We start from the raw sequence: 7047 nt of genomic DNA, 5'->3' as shown, positions 1-7047 counted from the left end.
GATCCATGTGAAGGAGCTCCAAGGGCCTCTTTGAATAAATGATAGTCGTGGGAGGGTGAGCCTTCTCATGTAGCTTTCCTTCAATACAGGCACTGCAAGCACGATCTTTAACAAAGCTAGCATTCGTTAGTCCACGGACATGGTCCCCCTTGAGAAGACTTTGCAAAGATCTCATATTGACATGGGCTAAACGGCGATGCCAAAGCCATCCCACATCAACTTTAGCCATTAGGCATGTCGCGGTCTTAGTGGGTCACTCCGAAAAGTTAATCACATATAGACCATTCTCGACATGCCCAACAAAAGCTACTTTAAGAGTCTTGCTCCACAAGAGGGCCACAGTATCGATATCAAAGAAAGTGGCAAAGCCCATGATTGCAAGTTGACGAACGGATAGTAAATTGTATGCAAGGGACTCAACAAGCATGACCTTCTTGATCGTGAGATCATGAGAGATGACCACTTTGCCAAGTCCCAATAACTTAGAGGGTGAGGCGTCACCCCACTCGACATTGGTGGGCATAGATGGAACTTTGTGCACGTCCACCGCCAAGTCCTTGCTTCCGGTCATATGATTTGTAGCTCCGCTATCGAGCAACCATGATCCACCTCCGGAAGCAAACACCTACAAGAGATCAATGCTTGGTTTTAGGTACCCATTTTGTAATGGGTCCTTTGATGTTAGTAACAAGGGTCTTAGGAACCCAAATAGACCATTCAATGTACTCATGAAGAGAACCAACAAATTTGGCATAAACATGCCCATCACTAGTACGGCATAACACATAAGAAGGATTAAAATCGCCGGCTTTGTTGGGAGGGATGACATTGCCCTTCTTGACATTGTTCTTCTTCTTCTCCTCGGGGGCACTCTCTCCCTCCCTCACAAAGGTTTGCATGAGGGGAGGAGGTCGTTTGGTCTTGTCATTCTTTTTCTTGTTCTTGGAGTCGGGCACGTACCCAACCCCTTCCTTGGAAACACCTCCCTTTTGGTTGATCAAGAGATTGTTGAGGTTCTTATTGCCTTGTATGCAAGTCGCAAGACCTCTCTCAAGTTGCTCCTTCAACTTAGCATTTTCCTCAACAAGATGTATATGCTCACAACACGGGTTAGTAGCATTTGCATTATCGATTAAAACCATATGAGGAAAAGTTGCTTTCTCCTTAGTTAGCTTCACTTGGAGTTGATCATGAGACTCCTTGAGACTAGCGTGAATACCCTTCAAGGCCTTGTGGGACTTGTCAAGTATATAAAACTCCTCTTTGAGTCTAGCAAGATCAACCCCGAGTTTGGCCTTCTCGGAATTTAGCACACGAGAAACAATGAGGGCATGATCATAATCTTTCTTTAACTTAGCATGATCAATATTGTGTGACTCCTCAAGAGCCAAACGAAGACCATGCTCTTCCTCAAGAGCATTGGAAAGATCCGAAATCTCATCGGCATAGTCACGACTATGCCCTTCCATCTTAGAGATGGTGTCTTCGTGAGCCTCGATCATGTCATTGGCCTCACCAAGTTGTTCCAAGAGAGCAACAAAGTGCTTCTTGGATTTTCTCTTGAGTTTGCCCATAAAAGCCTCAAACTCGTTAGCCTCCACATTAGCTCCCTCAAGTTTATTAATGCTATCCATTGGGGAAGGATGATTAATGATGGTAGTTTTGATGTTGGAGGTTACCTTGTTGGTGGCTTTAGCCATGAGGCACTTGGCGGTGATGCTCTCGTTGGGTGAGTCGAAGAGAGACACCCGTGATGTTGTTGCAATGGCAACGGAGGCCATGGCAACCGACTCATCATCTTCATCATTGTCATCATCTTCATTGTACTCTTCTTGCACAACTAAAGCCTTGGGAGGAGTCTTCTTGGTGAAGTTGTTCTTGTTGGGGAACGACTTGGCCTTGTCCTTTCGGATGAGTTTGCCACCATTGTCTTCCCTCTTCTCATACGGGCATTCCGCAACGAAATGACTCACGTTGCTGCAATTGTAGCAAGTTCTTACACATTGCTTGCCCCTTGTGCCACTCGAGTTGTTTTTGCTAAAGTTGGGCCTCGAGTTTTTCTTGCTCCAAAATTGCCTTGAAGCAAGTGCCATGTGTTCATGATATGCATACTTCGTATCTTCGGGGTTGCTCTCCTCTTCTTCCTCTTCTTCTTCTTCCACGGTGAGCTTGGCCTTCAATGCAAGGTTAGGCTTCTTTGCCCGTTGAGAACGGAGCACCGCATTGTCGGCGGTCTTGTCCAAAATGTTCATGGCCACAAACTCATCCAACACTTCGCTTGAGGTCAAAGTATGGAAGTCCGGTCTTTGACGAATGACGGAGGACATGGCCTTGTGGTAGGGCATCATTGCCTTGAGGAATTTGCGCTTGATCCAATTGTCATCCGTGTCCTTGCTCCCGTGATCTCGTAGAGAGACCGCGAGTTTGGTTACTCTCCGATAAAGCTCACGAGGTTCTTCATCTTCCTTCATTGCAAACTCATCGGCCTCATCTTGTACCACTTCATAGTTGGAGCGTTGAATGCTTGTGCTTCCCCGGTAGAGAGACACGACACAATGACATGCATCTTTGGCCAAGGCGAAGGGACGAAGATGAGGTAGGTCTTCGGGTGGAATTGCATCTTGAATGATGAAGAGAGCATTCTCATTGAATTGATTGTCCGCGGCTTCTCGAGGAGTGAAGTTGCTTGGATCATGTGGATAGAAACCTTCTTCAATGATTCTCCAAAGGTTAGTGTTCACATGATTTAAATGACGTTTAAAGCGGTAAACCCAAGAATCAAAATCCTCATTTTTCACAATCTTAGGGGGAGGACCGGCATGATTCAAATGAGTGGAAGGAACCGGTCCGCCATAAACAAGTGGTGGTTCCACATGGGCAAAGATGTCGGTGCCATTCTTGCCACTAGAAGAAGGAGCCTTTTCACTACTAGCTTCCCCCCTTGTCGGGGATAGCATCCGACACCTTGTTGGCGGGATCACCCACTTTCAACGATGCGGTGGAAAATTTAAGCCCCTCAAGAAATTTAGTAAACATGCTTTCAACTTCGGTTGTCATGGAGGTTTTCAATGTCTCCAAGGCCAAATTTGAACTCCTCACGAGAGACCGAAGTTCCCCCATCTCCCGTAGACGAGATCGGATTCACACCGGAGTGTTCCTCCACACCGTCTACGGTATCAACCATACTCTTTGGACGGTAAAGCCCTTAATAAAGAGACGAGGCTCTGATACCAATTGAAAAGATCGATATGGTTGACTAGAGGGGGGGGGGGGTGAATAGGCAACTACCAATTTTTAGCTTTTCTTTACCAAATTAAACTTTGCATCAAAGTAGGTTGTCTAGATGTGCAACTAGGTGGGCAACCTATATGATGCAATACCAACAAGCATACAAGCAAGCAAGGGTAGAAACAATAAAGAGCTTGCACAAGTAAAGGTAAGAGATAACCAAGAGTGGATCCGGTGGAGACGAGGATGTGTTACCGAAGTTCCTTCCTTTTGAGGGGAAGTATGTCTCCGTTGGAGCGGTGTGGAGGCACAATGCTCCCCAAGAAGTCACTAGGGCCACCGTATTCTCCTCACGCCCTCACACAATGCGAGATGCCGTGATTCCACTATTGGTGGCCTTGAAGGCGGCGACCGAACCTTTACAAACAAGGTTGGGCCAATCTCCACAACTTAATCGGAGGCTCCCAACAAGACCACGAAGCTTCACCACAATGGAATATGGCTCCGAGGTGACCTCAACCGTCTAGGGTGCTCAAGCACCCAAGAGTAACAAGATCCGCTAGGGATGAGTGGGGGAATCAAAAATCCCTTGGTGGAAGTGTAGATCGGGGCCTTCTCAACCACTCCCGAGCAAATCAACAAATTTGATTGGCTAGAGAGATAGATCGGGCGGAAATGAAGTTTGGAGTATTTAATGGAGCTTGAGCAATAAATGGAGCTTGGCGGAGGAAGATGTAGGCGAGAAGGAAGAAGGGGACTCCCTTTTATAGTGGGGGCAACAATCCCGTTGCCCCCCACCAACCAGCCTCGCACAGGGCGGTACTACCACTGAGAGGGGGCGGTACTACCGCCAGGACAGCGGTACTGCCGCCCCAGCCAGCGGTACTGCCGTGCTGAGGAGACTAGTAGGGAACAGATCCAACTGCAGTACTACCGCGGTGGTAGGGCGGTACTACCGCTCCAGGAACGGTACTACCGCCACTACAACCGTGACTAGTGCCGCAAAACCCGACACGAGAAAAAGACCTCTCGAATCGAGGCGGTAGGAGCCAGACTGCCCAACGGTACTACGGCAGTGGGGTCAAGGGCGGTAGTACCGCTGTGGAGCGGTACTACCGCTTGTGACCCTTCGGCCGTAGTACCGCAGGCAGTGCGGTACTATCGCTGGAGTGAGAGAGAGAGGGAGAAGGGATCTCTCAAGGAAGCTGAGGACCAGGCGGAGGTTCCAGGCCCCCAGCGGTACTACGGCTGTGGAGCCATGGCGGTACTACCGCTGCGAAGCGGTACTGCCGCTTGTGGCTTCTCAGCGGTACTACCGCTGGGTGCGCGGTACTGCCGCTTAGACCCAGACAGAACAGAGAAGAGAGGAGAGATCTCTTCAATGGACAAGAAAAGCTCGGAGGGTGAGAAGCTGATGTGTACGTGATGATTCCACCCATGCAAAACCCCAGCGGACCCCCTCTTGATAGTACGGTGCCCTCTACGCAACTAGTCCACCGAGAAAGAAACGAAAGAGCTACACCGTCTCGAAATACACTCCGAGGGGAAGAATGCTTCTCGTGTCAGGGGAGAATCTGTGAAATAATCAAAGCACAAGATTAGTCCGCAAACATGTTGTAATCAATCACCAAAACTACCTTGAGAGAGATATGCCGTAACAAAAGCACTCCTACGGTATCCGGGAGTTGCACAATCTCATGGTCTAAGGAAATGATACTTGACATTAGAAAAGCTTTAGCATACGAACTACACGATCTTTGTGCTAGGCTTAGGATTGGGTCTTGTCCATCACATCATTCTCCTAATGATGTGATCCCGTTATCAACGACATCCAATGTCCATGGTCAGGAAACCGTAACCATCTATTGATCAACGAGCTAGTCAACTAGAGGCTTAATAGGGACATGGTGTTGTCTATGTATCCACACATGTATCTGAGTTTCCTATCAATACAATTCTAGCATGGATAATAAATGATTATCATGAACAATGAAATATAATAATAATAACTAATTTATTATTGCCTCTAGGGCATATTTCCAACAAACAACGTCAGTCCAGATTAGTTCCATTCAAATCATGCAAGTTAGTGTCCAAAACAAGGGCAAAAGTGTTTGGAAAAGTAGATATGTTGGAGACGTATCACCCTTCCGGAGGGAGAAATTGAAGCCATCGTCATCACCAACGATCCTCTCATAGAGAGGGGGGGGGGTAATCTCCATCAACATCTTCACCAGCACCATGTCCTCTCAAACCCTAGTTCATCTCTTGTACCCGATCTTTGTCTCAAAACCTCAGATTAGTGCTTGTGGGTTGCTAGTAGTGTTGATTACTCCTTGTAGTTGATGCTAGTTGGTTTATTTGGTGGAAGAACATATGTTCATATCCTTAATGATATTCAATACCCCTCTGATTTTGAACATGAACATGCTTTGTGAGTAGTTACGTTTGTTTCTGAGGACATGAGAAGTCTTGTTATAAGTAATCATGTGAATTTGGTATTCGTTTGATATTTTGATGAGATGTATGTTGTCTTTCCTCTAGTGGTGTTACGTGAACATCAACTACATGACACTTCACCATGATTTGGCCTAGGGGAAGGCATTGAGAAGTAATAAGTACATGATGGGTTGCTAGGATGACAAAAACTTAAACCCTAGTTTATGCGTTGCTTCGTAAGGGGCTGTTTTGGATCCACATGTTTTCATGCTATGGTTAGATTTATCTTAATCCTTCTTTCGTAGTTGCGGATGCTTGCGAGAGGGGTTAATCATAAGTGGGATGCTTGTCCAAGTAATGACAAGACCCAAACACCGGTCCACCCACATATCAAATTAATCAAAGTAACGAACGTGAATCATATGAGCATGATGAAAACTAATTTGACAATAATTCTCATGTGTCCTCGGGAGCGCTTTGCTTTATATAAAAGTTCGTCTAGGCTTACCCTTTGCTACAAAAAGGATTGAGCCACCTTGCTGCACCTTTGTTTCACTTGTTACTTGTTACTCGTTACGAATTATCTTATCACAAAACTATCTGTTACCGATAATTTCAGTGCTTGGAGAGAATACCTTGCTGAAAACCGCTTGTCATTTCCTTTTGCTCCTTGTTGGGTTCGACACTCTTACTTATCGAAAGGACTATGATAGACCCCCTATACTTGTGGTTCATCAGCCCACAAAAGATCACGTCCCAGTAACACATTCTATCACACGACCCCTGTTTCATATCACCAACACCCTCATGGGTTTCAACATCACAATACACTTCACATGGCTGCAATTTCGATATGGTTTCCCACACTACAGCTTAACTTGGGTTTATTTCAATGTCTCCCCTCACCATCACGTCACAACCACACCCTCGTCCAAATGTCTCCCCTCACCACCACGTCCCAATGACACATGTTGCCGTGCTCGCCACCCCCTTCGCACCTTTGCAACACATCACGACAACATCCCCAACTAGGCTTGCCACCCCCTTCTCGCTTGTTCTCCACCCGCACGTGCGCCCCCAGACACGACGCCACTGGTTAACCGCCGACGGCACCCAGAGCCCTACGCCGCCTCAAATGATTTTTTTTTGGGGGGGGGGGGAGAAACAACAAAAGGAGAAGAACAAAAGAGAGGAATCCGATAGATTTTTAGGAAACGAACGTGGACGAGGAACCGAAAGCAACCAGAAAGAAAGAAAAGCAGGGGCTACACCTAAGCGGAGAGAAATCTGATGATGGCATAATTAGCAACAACAATGGTGAGCTGTGGCGTGCGCTGCCCTGGTTTTGATAACCATGCGCGGGCCACCACCCCTCATAAC

The sequence above is a fragment of the Triticum aestivum genome, chromosome 4A (genome assembly GCF_018294505.1).
Source record: "Triticum aestivum cultivar Chinese Spring chromosome 4A, IWGSC CS RefSeq v2.1, whole genome shotgun sequence".
Lineage (NCBI taxonomy): Eukaryota > Viridiplantae > Streptophyta > Magnoliopsida > Poales > Poaceae > Triticum > Triticum aestivum.
The sequence above is the reverse complement of the archived record's forward strand: the minus strand, read 5'-3'. Positions refer to the sequence as shown.